Raw genomic sequence first — 17,176 nt, 5'->3', positions numbered from 1 at the left:
AAGGAAAATATTTTAAAAAATTTCTATTACTTTTAATCTATGTTCGTACACTCGCTTGATCAACATCCAGTTCTTCTATTAATGAAGGCGCTCTCCTGGCAATGAAGTTGATAACATTACTTGATCCTTGTGGCACAACCAAAGAGATATGTCCTCTGATGACTTCTTAATCAGGGACTTTACTCTTACCACTTCTTCATCCAGCTTTTTGATTGCGTTGTCATGACAGCAGGTTAATAACATTTGGCGAAAATTTACTCATTGACTTTCTAACCCCTCTTTCCGTCTCCCTCCTTTCATCCCTCCAGCTGCATATTTTACAAATACTAGCACAGAAGCCTGATCGTGGAGGAAAAATATCATAGATGTAAGGGCACAACACTTTACCTGATGTAGTATGATAGTCGCCATTTCCCAGCATATGTCGAGGAAACCATCCTACCCGACCCACCCTGTCTCTGTCTCGACTAAGGAAACTATATAGTAAGAGTGCAGGCTGATTAAGCGACAGACTGATAGGGCTAACTAGCTGTCACATGTGACAGCACATCTTGATTCATCTTTGTCTTGTGACTATACTATGGACACAAGCGCTGGACGTCCTCACTGACTAATGATGCTGTCTGAATTAAGGTGTGGGCGGCTGGAGGAAACTGAGTTCAGAGTTCAAGGTCTGATGTGAGCAGCTTGAGTTACAGTGGACTGGTCTAAAGGTCAGGGCCTCTGACGGCGGTCAGTCTGGAGACAAATCACTGCGAGAAAAAAAGTGCATGTCATCAGAGGACCAACAACTTCAGCGTCTTCCTCTTTATTCACCGTCTGCCAGTTAATTCTTTTGTCAACTTTTTTATCTACTCCTAAATAATACTAAAGGAAAGGTCGAGTAATGCGAAAAGATAAGCTTAAATCATAAATACCGACATTCTATCACTTCCGGTTACAATTTCCGGCTGCTTATTGTCGAGTCTTAAACACGGATGCGCCTCGGCTGTCCGTTGTTGTGTTTGGCACAACCTGATCTCATCCGTGACGTAGGGAAAAACTGTCACGTCACTCCTCTCCGGTTGGTTGTCTTCTTCCTTGTCCTCGGATTGGAGATTGTGTGGCAGTGTCCTCACATCCTTTTCGACGACTGCACGTGACCCGGTGACGTCACTTGTCAACACAACATGGCGGCCTCCCTGTTCTGCTCTGTATTTCAGAAGCGATCGTAGGAAATGTATTTTAAAAAATTTTAAGCAGACAAGTGAGAACATCGTTCTCTGTTATTTAAACCCAGCTTGTCATTTCAGGTGTTTTCCCCCTTTAAGTAAAGTTTATAAATATTTCACTTTGTGAGAAAGCCGTTAGTTCAGTTTTTGAAAAAAAAGTCTCTCGTGCATGTAAAGGCCCTTCATTCGACAAGAGGGTTCTTTGTTATCTCTTGTTTATGAGAAACTTATCGCATCATCGCAGATGAAAGCATTGCATGATCAAAGAGTACAGCATGCTGATACTACATCGCCTCCAAAATATGTATGAAAGGGAGGTTTGTACTCAACGATGGCATCTACCACAGACTCTGTAATCCTTCTTTTAGAATCATTGCTTCATGGCAAACCATCATCCTTAGGACCACACAATTATCGCTTGTGTGAGAGAAAAATAAAGAGAGTGAGTGTTTTTTGTCTCCCTGTCTCTTTGTTTGTCTTTGTGTATGAATTACTCTGAGAGAGAGAGAATGAACGAGGAGGTACGAAGTATACATCTATGTCATTCTATTATTAGCCTGAAGACACCCAAAGTGTTGCTCTCTCTCTCTCAAGCCATACAAGATTTCTCTTAAAAACTGTATTAAAACATCAAAGAAGCGGAATTGGTCCAGAATGTAATTACCATCGGTGATTCGATCAAACGCACTGCACATACTCTACAACCTCATCAGCCTCCAACCAGAACCTCTCACATGTAAGGCCATGGAAAGTAAAAGGGCAAGAAATCCAGTTTGATGACTTCCCACTGTTTCATCTCAAACTTTGCCCCCTTTTATTTGTTTACTTCTTACGAGGCCTAACCAGGAGCGCTGTAAGTGCATCTTGCTCATATGACGATGGATGACAAGATGGCCGAAAACAAACCCAGCAACTTCATTATATTGTTATGAAGGTATTTTTTTATTAGCTTTAAGCCCAAGGGCTTTCTAGCTGAAATATAAAAAGTAACATAATACAAAGCGAATTAGGATACAGGGTGTCATTGGTGCAAAAACACAATAAAATGTAGATATTATTTTAGTGTGCAATGGGATGTACTTGATAAAAACCTGATATACAGTGGACATCCGAAAGAAAAGAAAATAAGATTTTGTAAATATGTGGTTAGTTGATGACAAAAGTGTCGTGAATCTCGGGCAATGGGTACTCGGGTTGATTACAATTCTTGGTGCCTCCGCCACCCGAGCCGATGTGGACATGCACTCGAAACACAATAAATTACTAGCAAAGATAATACAATCTGACTTTAATGATGTCCTCTCCAATTGTAGCTTCCTTCGCAGTAAGATGTGTTCTTATCGAAACAAAGAATCACACACTCAGCATATTTCTTTATGCTATTTCACAGGACGAAACATCACTGATACACGGGGTTGGCTGGTGTATGGGGGAGGAGAGTAGTCTGTATGTTAACTAGTGACGAACACCCTGTCGTGCATGTGAGTCCAGGCTGGGCGACAATCACAGACGCCACGTCAACATGGCGACCCAGGCCGTGCGACGACGCAGTGGAGGCCGCAGCAGGTCCTCATCGACACCACGGAGTCCAGCTGCTGCAATGGCGACCCCGAACTCGCCCGCTACGCCCCCGCGTTCAGAAACAACAGCAACAGGAAATGAAACTGGAGAATGCATTTCCTGGCAAGACTTGCGGGGGCCACAGCTATTACTGAAGAAAACATTTTTTTTCTCCCCTACCTTAGGTTTCTTGCCTGTAGGGCAGCTGGCCTCGGTGTAGTCTCCTCGTGCTACAGGCCACAGTCATCGTGCTGCGGGCCACATTGGTAGAATATTCTGATAGTATAGCTTCGTTGAACTACTTTTTTTTATACAGAGATACTTTCTGAGGGTGAAAATACTTTCTTAAGTTGAGGTATTTGAAGTGAGATAGTTTTGTTTCACCGAGACACTTTTTATTCCTTTTTGAGCTCTTCATGTAGAGCAGAAGGATCTTTGAGTCTTACTCGGGACTTCACAACTCTCCCTGCCCACCAGCAGACATGGCAATGTGATTATTTTGAGAGAGGGTAAAGGTGAGAAAGGGAAAGGTTAAAGGTTTAATTAATGCTGCCTTAAAAACTCCTTGTTCTAAACATCGTGAACCACATACATTTACTTTTTGGCATGACCCTTCTTCTTCCAGTAAAATATTTTCTTGCGGCCCTATGATCCTCGAGGTTAACAAGGACTAAACTAAAACGAAACGAAAATACTTTTTTACATTAAGAAACATTTTTTACATCGAAATGTCGTCTGACGATAAGACATTTCCTAAAATAAAATGTTGTCTGTCTCCATTTCTCTGCTCAACTTTTTCATCAAGATATCTATTTTCTTTCCAATATTACACATCCTTCTAACATTAACTTTATCTTTTTCTCTCTCCATACTCTTCCAAATCGACCACGCATCTCCCAAATAAGCACAGAAAGACAAAAATGTTGGAGGAAATACGAAAACATACAAACAAATAAATAAAACACAAACAATCCCGTAGCACCTAAGAAAGATAAAGCTGCCTGCAAATAGCCTCCTTTCTATTGGGATCCTCCCCTCCAGTCCAGTGCACGTGCTTTGTGTGACTACCCAGAATGTCATCCCCAGTGACGTCACTGTCGCCACCAAGACGGGGGCGTGGGCGGCAGGAGACGAGCACTCGTGCTGTTCGCGAACACCGTGATTGTCCTCCTTGAAATATGGAAACTTTTCTTCCTCCTTTCAGTCTTCCCTAGCGTTTTTCTGGTCGCTACGACGACATCGCTGGTCGCAAGTGAAACCAAAACCGGACATTGTTTTTCGTTTGTTTTTTTTTTTTTTTTGTGTGGTTTTTTTTTTTTGGAGAGGAGGGTTAACATTTTGTCATCTGGTGCCGGGCGCAATCACCCTTCCGCTTGTGGTGGTGGTGGTAATGAATGGTGGAGGGGGAGAGATTTTAAAAGATTCTCCTTATATAGACAAGAGGCGGGCAATTTCCACATTGAATTATCCCCGAGCGTCCCAAACGCTCCCCGTTGCCATGGTAAATAACCCCCTTTCCATCAGCACAGAGAGGCTATATCGGAATTACCTTTAAGCTATGGGAGCTCTTTCCGTTGTAAACGAAGGCAAATATTGGACAGATTTGTCAACGGCCAAGCGGTCCACAAAGAGAATACAAAGGACCCGACAAGGGCCATCGGTGGACAGACAGACAGCCTGTAGAGCTTCAGTAGTGGCTTGCAGCCAGCTCTGTCTAGGAACTGTTCTCCTCAAACTGATGGCAAGCAGTAATTATTCCACAAGCAAAACCATTTAGAAACGTATTTGGAGAGGCGCCATAGTCCGGTGGGTATAAATGTGCATTTAACTGACAAACGCCTGTTTGCTTACACCAGACCCATCCGATGCAAGATATCAGGACCCAAGATTAAGAACACTCAGTAGAAATCAAATTTACTGAAACAAAACCAAGACTAAACTATTTTACAAATCCATTTTACCGAAATAAACAACACTTTCATTACACCCAATAGGTGGGAGAAGATTAAAGAAGTAAACTAAAACAGTTGCATGCTAGCTAAACAATAGTTTATACAAAGTTATAGAGCTTCATGTGAAAATGTCTTTAGCTTTTTTTTTAGCTGTTATTGATGATCCCATTTTAGCTCATACAATAGACATTTAGCACTAACCATAAATATTAGACGATCAGTTGAAAAAAATGAGTGCCTCGAGGAGCTAATGAACAGGAATATAAGAGAAAAGTTTGTCCTGAGACGAATTCGAAATCCGTGATGTAAACATTTACTGCGATGGATAACAACAAGCGGTTTCACTATGGACTGGTCCTTCATCTCCCATAGTTTTGCATGATCACAACAGCAGAAACATGTTGTCATTACTATACCAATTACCATGCCATGACCAGCAATTTCTTCTATTTTCTCATTTAAATAATGGTGCAGATGTGTAGTGCAAATATCGTCACACCATAAGTTTGCTCCTCCGCGAAAACAAAAAGACCTCCACTGATGTAAGGAGGTTTTTCATTGGCTGACTTTAGCCGAAATAAATAATTGCATTCTATGTTATCCAAGTGAATTCTATAATTTTTCAGCTATATTGCATTTAGTTTGGACAGCTACTTTTCGACATAAAAAATGTATATAAAATCAAAGTATTTTGGTTTTATCGAATTTTCTCTTTTTACTTGAAGAATAAATTCTTTAAAAAGAATTCTGTCATAAAAATGAGTTTTAGGAGTTATATTGCTGTAGTGTAGGCTGTAATCCTAGAGATTAAAAAGCACACACACACACCCAATAAGGGATATACAGACACAAACAGAGAGATGGAAACACACACACACACACACACAAACACACACACACTAACACACACACACACAAAGCAAGCATACAAACCTGTAACTGTAAGCAGCTTTTGTTATCCTCTGCATATTGTTGGAGGAGGGGGACGAGAGGGGATTGCGTGGTTAGACGGCAAGTGGCTCTCTCTCTCCCTCACTCTCATTCTCTCTCACTCTGTCTCTCTCTCTAGCATTTCTGGTCGATTGATTTACGGTTCCTTCTGGCAGAAGCTGTTTCGCCTGTCTTCGAAAGAATGTAATACAAAGATTTTTTTTTCAAGCGCCGTGGCTGGTCTCAGAGACTACAAAGCCAACTCAGACCTTGCAGATGATGAAAGTCGTTTTGCAAATCTGCAGCCTGATAAAAAAAATGAACAGCAACGATAGATGTCTTCTGCTTTCATCGTCTGAGACTCCGTCTCAACGGAAGTATTCTAACTTGCACAGTTATTGCATGTTATGCTAGTTATGCTGGTTGTATTATAAAGGTCTCCCACCCTGTCATGCCATTCCTCCATCACAACAAAGAGCTGGGCCTAACCTCGCCGACGCATGAGTATGTCGAGAAGATGTTCATACAGTGATACACTGTCGAGACTGATGGCGAGGGGAAGAGCGAACAATAATTGGATGTACTGTGGCTGAAGATAGAAGCAGTCGGCCATGAAGGAGACTTCTGAGCTACTTGGTCCTCGCCATTGGTGCCGCGTGCCGAGGTCAGTCTGGAGGGACTCGTTTGTCTCCCAGCAGGCAATCCTGTCTGAAGTCTGTATAGAAGACATGTAGGTATTCTTGTCATGCATAAAATATATTATTGGAGACAAATGCTGCCAGAGCTATTATAGTTTGATACATTTTAGTACTAATGGTGGAAGCAAAGCAAGGATGTAGATGAACGGAATTAAGAGTTTCAGAGATGGCAGCTGCATGGCACAAATAGAAATAATGATGACAACTTAAATGACTATTTGCTGAACAGGATTCAGCTTTTCTACCATCTACCGACTGTACAAGCCTCTGATACCTCCCAGACTGTTCTGGAAGGGATGATGTGGACATTGATTCCAAACAAAAGGACAAACCAGATTTTTGAGACCAAGTATCTGAGCAAACTGCGCGGAATTCCCGAGCAGGAGACACAAGACAGATGACGATGTGCTGAGGAGTATTTTCTCTCTACCGAACTCCAAGAACCTCTTCTGGCCTCGGTAAAGCAGAGTAACTTGTCTTGTTTGACCTCCTGACCTGGCACACCACTCTGAACTCGTCCTTCAGTTCTCTTGTGGGAGCACGACGCAGAGGAAGAACTGGTCGGCAAACACGAAGAAGTAGAATGAGCTCCGCTTGCCGTTGCTAAGCATTTTCAGGCAAAATATCAACTACATTTGAACAGGTAGAAATTCTTATGTGAAAATCTGACCAGAAAAATTATGCCAAATTCGATTCCTCCTCTGCACAAACATTTACTGCATCGAGTAACAACCTCAACCTCCTACTAAAACACTTTGAACTCATGTGTGAGTAATTACTCAACAGCTGCAAGGGGCTGTGGCAAAATTTAAAACAAATTCACAGGCTTTTCACCAAACACGTTTTTCATTTAAACATTTCAAAAAGATTTTGTTGGGCGTCTAACAATCTCTTACAGGATTTGCAAGCACGTTCCGAAAACTGTCAAGTTTTATTTATTTTTTTTAAATGGACTTCTATTTTCATGAAACTTTAAATTTTTGCAGATGTTCACGGTGCTTTATGAAACTGCAAAGATTTTTGTCTCATGTCGAGCACAAAGGACTTTGTAAAACAAAGCGCTGGCTTCTGGAACGTGTCTTCAAAATGGCTTCGTTCAGCTTCAGTGACGTCACCAATGAACCGCAATGCATGCTGGTCACCATACTAAGCGATCAAACCGCAGGTGACATTGCTGACCCTCAAAATAAACTGGACAGACCTTCAAACAACGTCCTAAAATTTCAGGAAACGGCTCAATGAGATGAAAACTTAGAAATCAGCCTTAGAAACCTTGCCTAGAGGACTAGTTATAGGACGCCACGTGACGTAAACATGCTGAAAACTAAAATTGACCTGCAAGGTCAAGGTCTGCTCCGTATTATTTCCCCCCCCCCCCCTCATTCCCCTACTTCAGGGGATAAAACGAGCTGGTGATGGCAGTTACCACCCACACCTCTCTAATTCTTCAGACACCCGGGGTAAGGCGCCACACGTAGGTAGAAAGAGAAGTACCTGGCACCCGGCACACAAACGTCTCTAAAACCGTTGAGACTCAAATAGTTTGAAACTTGACCTGTCAGGAGGAGGGTCTTATCGAGAGGGACGAGAAAAACAAGCAAATGAGGAGAGAAAGGAAGTAAGAAAGACCTGAAAAAGTCTGAAAATCCAGCTAAAAAAAAAAAAAACGGACTTTAGGACGAACGGAGAGGACATTGCTAAGAACCTCTCAGCCTCCTAGTCGCCATCAGCAGCCATGTGGCCGCAGTTGCCACGAGAAACAGTTTCCATCGATTTGGGAGGAGAAAAGAAAGTCAGCTTTGCTAAAGCTTTGAAAGGCATTCTTATTTTATGATATCGTGCGTGCATGAGTGTGTGTGTGTGTGTGAAAGGGGGGTGGTGGTTTGTTGGAGGAACAACATCATGTTTATTGCCAATCTCGAATGATTGAGTAGCACAAAGGGGATTTATTCAAGTCGAGCGAAAACGCAGATGAATGTTAACCTGCCTGTCTATAAGCATGTCAGCATGTTAGCAGACAGACACGCAGACAGGGAGACAGAGAGAGATAAGAGAAGTCTGTATTTAAAAGGACAATTCCAACTCTGAGAAAGAGAAAGAACATTTAAAACTAGATTAAGCTCATACTAAGGAGTGAAAAGTAGACAGAGAGAAAATGTCAGAGAGAGAGAAAAGTAGAAATATGGGGAGACAGAGTTATCCTACTCTGATCAGTAGCATTATTTTAGCCATCAAATATTTCTAAACTATTTTTCTATTTTGTAATGGGATGTGTTTAGTCCTCATCTCGAGTACCGTACGGGAGAGGGATATTTCTTCACCAAGACTGGGGGGGAATCGTATTTTTCCCCGAGCAAAGCCAAGTCCCGTTGCACCCGGTCAAACGCTCAGACAGTCTTCTTGTCCACGCCATTGACCTCACTTGACCTGGCGTAGCAGCGCTCTCTAGAGACCGGGCAGAAATATTTCTTCATAAACAGCCTGTCCATTTTTTTAAACAATAAAATTATAGTATATTGATATGTATATTTTACTTAAATACTTGCGACTTTTACCAGCAGGGACACACAGAAACAAAGTTTTTTTTCACCTGGAGGACCGAGGATGTCATGGATAGCTTCTCTCTTGTAGATAATTTTTTTTTTTTGTTCCCATGTCTTTGTATGTCTCTCTTTATGTGTCTAAGTTATGTATACGGTGTTTGTGTACATGTGTGTTTGTGTGTTTGCACATGGGCATAGGCGAGCCTTAGGTGGGTGCTTGAACGAGGTAATCACTGAGAATGAAAATAAATATTACAGCATTCTTCCCCTTTGCCCCTATTTACTTGATTAACTCTTTTTTGTCAGAATCACGTTTCTCATCAATAATTGCAAGTATTTTTTTGAATCTTTTGATGGTGGGTGGACATTTTTCCATTTAACAGGGGCATTAGTTCTCGCGGTGAAACATCAAGTAAAATGCACGAGTGGAAATAACGAAATTTATCGTGGTAGGGTCCGAGATAAATTGAGCAAGAAGCTCTCCCCTCTCAGGGATGTCCATGGAGAGGACGAAGGGCCTGGAAGGCAAAGATATAACTGGAAGCTGCCTCCCACGTCTGCGCCACCATCCCACCACATCGATCACCGATTGACCACTTGCTGACCTCGGCGTCAACTGACATGCGCGCGCCTATAACGTGCAGTAGGTTGACCACCAAGTGTCCGAGCCAAGATTTTTGTGAGAGGCCAAGCCAGGCGTGAAGACTCGGGGACCGAAAACGTGGGAAAACGAAATGGTTTTATCCCTCAACCTTCCTTCCTTCCTTCCCCTCACATGTGGCTACAAATGGGCCTGCAAGAATTGCGATATCCTAGCCAAATTGTGAGGAGAAGGAACAAAAAATAAATAAATAAAATAAATAAATAAGAGAAATCAGCAAATGCTTGAGAACGGCTTGAGACAGCCTCCCTTGTGCTCTTCTGTCATACAGCGTACTATGAGCGGGCCTTGTGGCTGATCTCTCAAGAATTTTTACAATTTTGACTTTCCTGTTCCCACCGAATTTTGTTGACTTGGAGACGCTGTACAGATAAGTGTTTATATGAAATAAATTAACTGTTGCTGTTAAGTTACTATAGAGCACTAATTACAAACAATCACCCTTTATGTTGCAGTCCAGAGTTTGGTCAGTTTGTACACATCTAAATTTATATTTCTTTGATTTGAATATATTTTGCTGATTGTTTTTCAGCTCCCTATATCTAGGTTTATTGCAGAAAATTCTGGTTGGGTTCTGGGTCAAGGTGGATATTAGTAAGGAGTGGGCTAAGGGACTACAGTCAGGGGTACAGTCATGATCACGACTTGCGAAGTCGAAATAAGCCATGTTGTGCGCATGCGTAGCTCAGCTCAGTAGGAAAAGCCAAGTCGCAATTGGCTGTACACTAAAAAAAAAAAATAATAATTAAATTAAAAAAGGGGGGATCAGAATTCAACTAACTGGCTCAAGACTAGGCTATAGGACTGCGCCGGAGAAGGAAACCCTCTCATGTCCTTATTAGAAGTCCTGGTCTCCTTGACGCCCAGATGCATGAATACCCAGCAAACCTGAGCCTGGTCAGGGTGGACAGGATATCCACACCTAGTTCGGGTATTCACTCAAATATTTCGACACTTCCACCCCCCCAACTCTGTAGCCACCCTTGCTATTAATCATGTCTTTCATCCATTCTAGAAGAACGAAGACAGATTTGAAGAGAAAACATGAAATCAAGCGAAATACGGATAAGGCTATTTATCATAAGCTACAGAGAAATCCGGGAATTGAACGCCTGCTGTCAAATTGGTCGACAGGAAACGCAGCCGACGCAGAGAAAGATTTAGGTGTTGGAAGTACTCTCGGAAACAGAAGCTGCTTCTGATGGGCGGAACCTGGAGACAGGTCAATGGGTGCAACATCGCTTTAATCAACGAGAGTTGTTGAGGCGCCGATAGGTCTAATTATTCGAATTACGGAGAGTGCTGCCCGCTTACAAGCAGCTCCCGAAGGTGGGCAACATTTGAAAACATTTGTACGCAAGAGAGAGAGAGAAAGAAAAAGAGAAAGACTTGTAGGCAGATAAAGAGATACGATCACACAACAAGACTTACGGATAGGAAGATAAGAGAAAGAAAGAACAAGGAAAGGAGGGGCAGACAGAGGAAAAGAAATTCAGTATTTATGAGGGTGGTTGAAAGGGGAAAAATGCTGTTTCACGTTTAGCTTTTATCCTGAAAAATGGGAAGAGTATTTTAATTTTTAAACAAAAGGTGTGACACAAAATTTTTTAAAAAAATCTACAAAGGTTGTAGCTGTTCAGTTATAGTGACACCGGTTTACAGGCCTGAAGTTTGTAGGGGGCGGAGTATTCGGATATTCCGGTTTCCTTCATCTTGATTGCCTCTCTCCAATCCCCCCTCTACCCATAATGCGTAATTATTCACAGATGGAAGCCTTTAATCATCTTAACAAAAGAACGGACGGACGGACGGACGGACGGACGGGAGGATTGTCCAGACACAAGCTAGTCACAAGCACGGGAGTGCCCCCAGCCGGCGCGGTGATTGCTGGGTAATCGGAAGTGAGGTCTTCTTGTGCGGAGAGTGACTTAGCACAGGGGAGGGCAGCGGGCGAGAGAACAGGAGAATGAGCTCCCTTTTCCTGACGGCCACCGTCTCGGCCAGACGGACTATTCAAATACGTGGACTCCCACAGGACGTAGCTACCCGTCACGTGCATACCCTCCGTACTACAAACAGGAAGTCCTCTGGATACCAACCAGTTCCCTTCCGAGAGGAGGCTCGCATGTTTAGAGAGTTCCACAAGTCCAACAAAGTTAAGCCAGACATCAGTCTCGCGAAATTAAACATCTGTCTTTCTTATTCCTAGCAAATTAGCCTGAGCATCAAGTCCTTGAGCTATTTGTACATAAAAGATGTTTTTAAAGATAATGGACTTTTAAAAAAATATTTATTTCGTTTCTTTTGCAACCAACAAATAAAAGCTCTTTTTTTCATTTCACTTGTTTTTGAAGCTTAGACCATGTAAGTCATCATACGAGCGCATGCATTAAGAATATGCTACAGCTATTTGTAATTAAGAAAATGTTTTTAAAAGTTTAACAAATGTTGTTAACTTTCTCATCACTCTGCTGCCGAATTCCAAATGCTACATTTTTTATTTTTTATTTATTTTTTTCAGAACTGTAATGCGCACCCACTTTTGCACCTGCGAAAGTTCACAAGTTGCAGGTTTGCATCTAAAGGAGTTACTGTGTTCGTCTTATTTTTGACTAACTTGTTCCAAGGGTGAGGACAGTAATGGTCTAGTGGGATCGCAAACTCCTTTCTTATGTCATAGTTTGGGTGCAAAATATTTTTCAAGACTCGTTGAATAAACCCGTTCCGTTCTCGAGAAACACGCCCACAAACGTCGCCATGCACAGAAAGAGGTCAAACTAGTGACGTCACACTTGCCCTCATATGCGTGTAATTAGCATACGATCCCAGCTCACCTCAACGGCCGAACTTATCCACATACAATGCTGACGTCTGCGTCGTTGACCTGTTTGTTTCTGTGTATAATAATGTCTGCAAGCGTCTCGAGAACGGTGAGGACTACTCACCCACATTTTACACCCCAGTCGGCATTTAACGTTTGTCTGCTCGCAAAATGTTCGACAGCTATTGGCAGGCAGAGCATGCCCGCCATTCCAGTCGTTACGATGTTCATCTGTCTTACGGTGAGGATTACGTGGACTCTTTCCGTCGCGTAGGCTGACGCGTGGCTGGACTGGCTGGACGCATGGCTGGACTGGCTGGACGCATGGCTGGACTGGTTGGACGCGAATGACTGCACGTGCTTTTCTCACAATGGTGAGTGCTCAGACTGTAAAATGGAGCGTAAAGACTAATACAGTCTCGCCGTCACTGCGCATGACACGAACGGGGACCGCTATCCAATCAGAATAGTTTACGTGATTATTACTTAGGACTAGGGTTTAGGGCTATGGTGATTGTTGCGAAGACTTCTCGGAGACAGTGCGATGAGCATTTTCGTTTATAAAAATATGGGAATTATAAGAACAAGCTTCATTTCTTTATCAGCTTAAACGTGCCTCTCGCTCTCTGTCTTTCATTTGTGTGTGCGTGCTCGCGCTACTGTTCGTGATCAAGTGTCGTGGGTGGGGATGAGAAAGAAGGAGACAGCCGTCCATCCAACCTGACAGACATGCAAACATACAGGTAGACTGCCGTACCAACTCCGCGTACCACCTTCAACCCTTTTACCCTCCACTTCTCCATCTACAGCCACCACCATCCACTGTCGCCTGCAACTTGCCCTCGTAAACAGAAGCCATACTGAAGCTAATAACCACAGATGAACATCACGAGCCACGAGTTCGAGATCCGGAGAGCGAGGTGCAAACTATACACGGGTAAAGATCCAACTTAATACAATGCAAAAGAGAGAGGGAGAGAGAGGCGATCTACATCCCACCCCGCCGTTCTCTACCTCTCGTCGAGGGGAAGTAACGACGGCGACAGTGACGTCCAAAATGGCGGCGGGACTCGTGACCCATAATTCATTGCGAGTCAAAGTTTCTTCCTTCCCCTGTCCTGCCTCCTATTGAAAACGGCACACGACCAGACATCGATAAAAAATCGAATTGGAGTAGAGAATTACTACCTTCTTCCCTTCTTTGCTGCCAAGTTCAAAGGGACTATCACCAGCCTCACGAAACCGCAAAATAATAAACGACTTTTCTTCAAAGAATTTCTGAGAAAAGTTACTACTTATTAGTCGTTAACTGAATAAGCAAAAAAAAAAAAAGTAAAAAAAAAAAAAAGAAGAAAAAGAAAGAAAAAACCAGATGATAAAAGTTCAGTATAGTCATCATAGAGACGGTCCTTTTTATTTAATGAGTTCTCTCGCAGACAGGAACCTGAAAGTTCACGATGTGAAGCACAAATGTGAATATATTTTTAATTAGCAAGTCCTGCGGCGCCTTTGCGCATGTTTAGACCTAAAGGCACAGCTTTACCCGAACCATCCACTCAAAACTAGGAAATGTGAGGTAGCGAGGACAGTAGGAAACACGTTTCGAAAACAAAAAAAGACTTCAATAAAATGTTTAGAGCTTGGTGGCAAAAGAATGTTTTCAATGCTTTGAAGTGACCGACATGTTGGCACGAAGGCCATGGCGCCACTCAAACGTTGCCGTTTAATTTCTGTGGTGTCTATTTTGTTTAAACTAACTTTTATTCCACGTCCGCGGCAGGTGGGAAGAATTGTTCATCTCTAGTTTTTAGAATGGCGGTGTCAAGGAGACAATGGCGGGGCCAATGGAGGTGATCAACTGAACCTAATGACCAAGATTTCACGTGCACGAGCAATTTAGAGCATGCTGACAGACTAAGGTATCGTGCATCCTCAATTTCACGCAGACTGAAGATGTCTGTTGACAGGATGTGATACAGACCCTGCATTCAATCATGATAATACCTGTCTGTGTCCTCGAACAAAATTAGTCACCAGCGTGTTCTCCATCCTCACGCCTGTAAGGTCTATTCTTTATTGGAATCATCAAATTAATTACTTCTCATTAGATTACTCCAGTTTGTTAAGTTATCAATTAAAAATGTGATGTTGAAGATATAGATACATGCATCTGTAATTTAGGTAAGATTGAGAGAGAGAAATATTTCCTTGTCCTGTCTTTGAACCTGATGGAATGTATTTAAATACTTTGATTTATTTGATTAAATAGCTGATGTGATATAAATACTTAGATGTGAGGTTGAAAATGAGGTTTTAATGTAGCAGCTGCCACAAAGTGAATGTATATATCTAGACAAATGTCACGTGGTAAGGGATGTAATATCACTGACACTGAAGGTCTAGTGTGGCTTGTTGACAATCCAGTGACCACGTGACGTAGGTGGAGATGTCAATGAAGTCCAGGAAAAAACACTTAGGGATCTTCCCACACCTGTCTTCCAGGACCTAGTAGCATGACATGGGGGGAAAGTAAGTTCTCTGACCACCTCACCACCTGTAGGTTGGACAGAAGATCTACAGGGGTGGTCCTTGTCCTTGCTGGCTAATTGTTGACTGGATGAACGATGAATGGCATTTCTTGTTGTTTGCATCTCTGAGAATGTGCGAAGTGAAGCACGACACTTCTCGGCACATCAATGTACATCAGTGTATAACATCAGTGTATAACATCAGTGTACATCAGTGTACATACAACATCAGTGTGGATGGAGCAACCAGTCTGCCTTCTCCAGCGTCAAAGCGCTCTGTGTTTAAAGGCGACGACGACTGACGACTGATGATTGATGATAATGATGATGATTGATTAATTTTTTTGTGTTTGCTTACGTTAACCATCTTTTAAGAAGCAGGATGCATGGTATATTACAAATTATATTTAAGTGATGTCTGTGCAGGACACACGCTCGTACCCGGTGGTAGCATCTCAACATCTGATGCTTCCAGTACTAAACAACAACAAGCAACACTGAACAAGAAACAAAACTCGTCAAAAATTACTCATTCATTTATCGCAAGCACAAGAAATTTTGTAATATTTAGAATAAGAAACTTTATAACCACATTAATTACACTCAAGGCTTGCAAGTCAGCGTATATATTCTTTGATTAATGTCTTCTGCTTTTTTTTGTAATATAGTGTTTCTTTTTCTTTTCTTTAGATCGAGGGCTTAATGTAAAAAAAAAAGATAGCTTTTCCTTATTCTGTAAGTCTCGTAAATAAAGATTTATTTCTCTCTCTCTACTTTTTTGTACTTTGTGAACTATACCATCTCAAGCATTAGCCTGGGGTGGGTGAGTAAAAGGATTTTTTTTTCCCTCAGTATTTTTTAAAGGGGACGGCTGCCCCTCCTCCTTGCGCACTGTTTCCTACACCTTCACAACAAACATTTTTAAATGCAGCTAGAAACGAGCGTCAGAGAGATGTAATAAACAAATTTCACATTAATGATTGTTAAAACTGACCACCCCATGACTTTATAGTGTTTACTCCTGACGAATGTCTATTGCGGTTTGTTCTAACATCTAATGACAAAACACATCACATCGGGGGTTTCTTCGGATCCTCCGGTTTCCTCCCCCTCCCTATCTCCCCATAGTGCAAACTCACCACAAGGTGAAAGCACTCTCCTACTAAATAAACCAACAAACAAGGTGTCAGACATTTCCTTTTTGTTTTCTGTGTTTGCATTGGAATGATTAAATACCTTGGGTAACGAAGTGTGATACCCGGTCTGTGTCGTATTGGTTTTGCGTGTGTGTGTGTGTGTGTGTACGTACAGTTTTTCTTTGCTTTACTTTTGCTTCGTTTTTGTTAAATAAACCTTTGTTTGTATTGTCAACACGTGTGTGTCCTTTTGTCTACTGAGGATCGGCTGGCATTGTTGCTCGTCGAGGGTGGTCGAGTGACCCATGAGTGTGTTGAGTGCGAGCGTGCTGGAGAGTGTGTCTCGGGTGGAGTCCGGAAAGCGACAGCCTCCAGGCCACTTAGCCAAATTCAATTTAAAAAAATATATTTATATTATTAATATCCATCGACATCTGCAAGCAAATAAATAGCACAACGAATACATGTCAGCTTTAAAGAACTACTTCGCTGCAAATATGTTTTTTTCTGAATCCCGGTGCAAGATAATATGTCTTCAGTCCTGTCCATAGCTTCCGTTCTCGAGATACACTCTCCTAAAAAAACAGAAAAAAGTTCCGCAACACTGTCTTGATAATGTTCATGAATAAGTTTACAGGTTTATAGGTAGTGAGAGAGCTGGGACAATATGTTAATTAGGCATATCTCTGTCCCACGTGACTTTTCAGTTTGGTCCTTTTATGTGGGTGATGATGCTTGTAGGCGGCCATTTGAAAACGGAAGTGACGTACTCATCCGAAATAAAGGAACAATATCTTGTACCGAGCTTTACTCAGTCATAGAAAAATATTTTACTCTACTTGTCCTTTAATTATTGTGCTTACCTGTCATTCGTGCACTTGTGTTAGCTTTGATAGGCCATGCATGTGTTGATAATTTTGTCTGCTTGGAGTTTTTGTCGTCTACAGATGTTGACAGTTATGGATCGCACGATAACAACAACAGCTGCTTCTGATACATGGACTCGGAGAAGAAAGAACCTGAAACCGCCTGGCTTTGATCCAGCAGCCGCAATTACTACACAGGTGTTGCACAGGTGTGCAGCGGGCGCCTGGTGCTGAAACAGAAATTCCACTGTGATGAGATGCATTTATTGC

Source organism: Pomacea canaliculata, linkage group LG4, assembly GCF_003073045.1.
Source record: "Pomacea canaliculata isolate SZHN2017 linkage group LG4, ASM307304v1, whole genome shotgun sequence".
Lineage (NCBI taxonomy): Eukaryota > Metazoa > Mollusca > Gastropoda > Architaenioglossa > Ampullariidae > Pomacea > Pomacea canaliculata.
The sequence above is the reverse complement of the archived record's forward strand: the minus strand, read 5'-3'. Positions refer to the sequence as shown.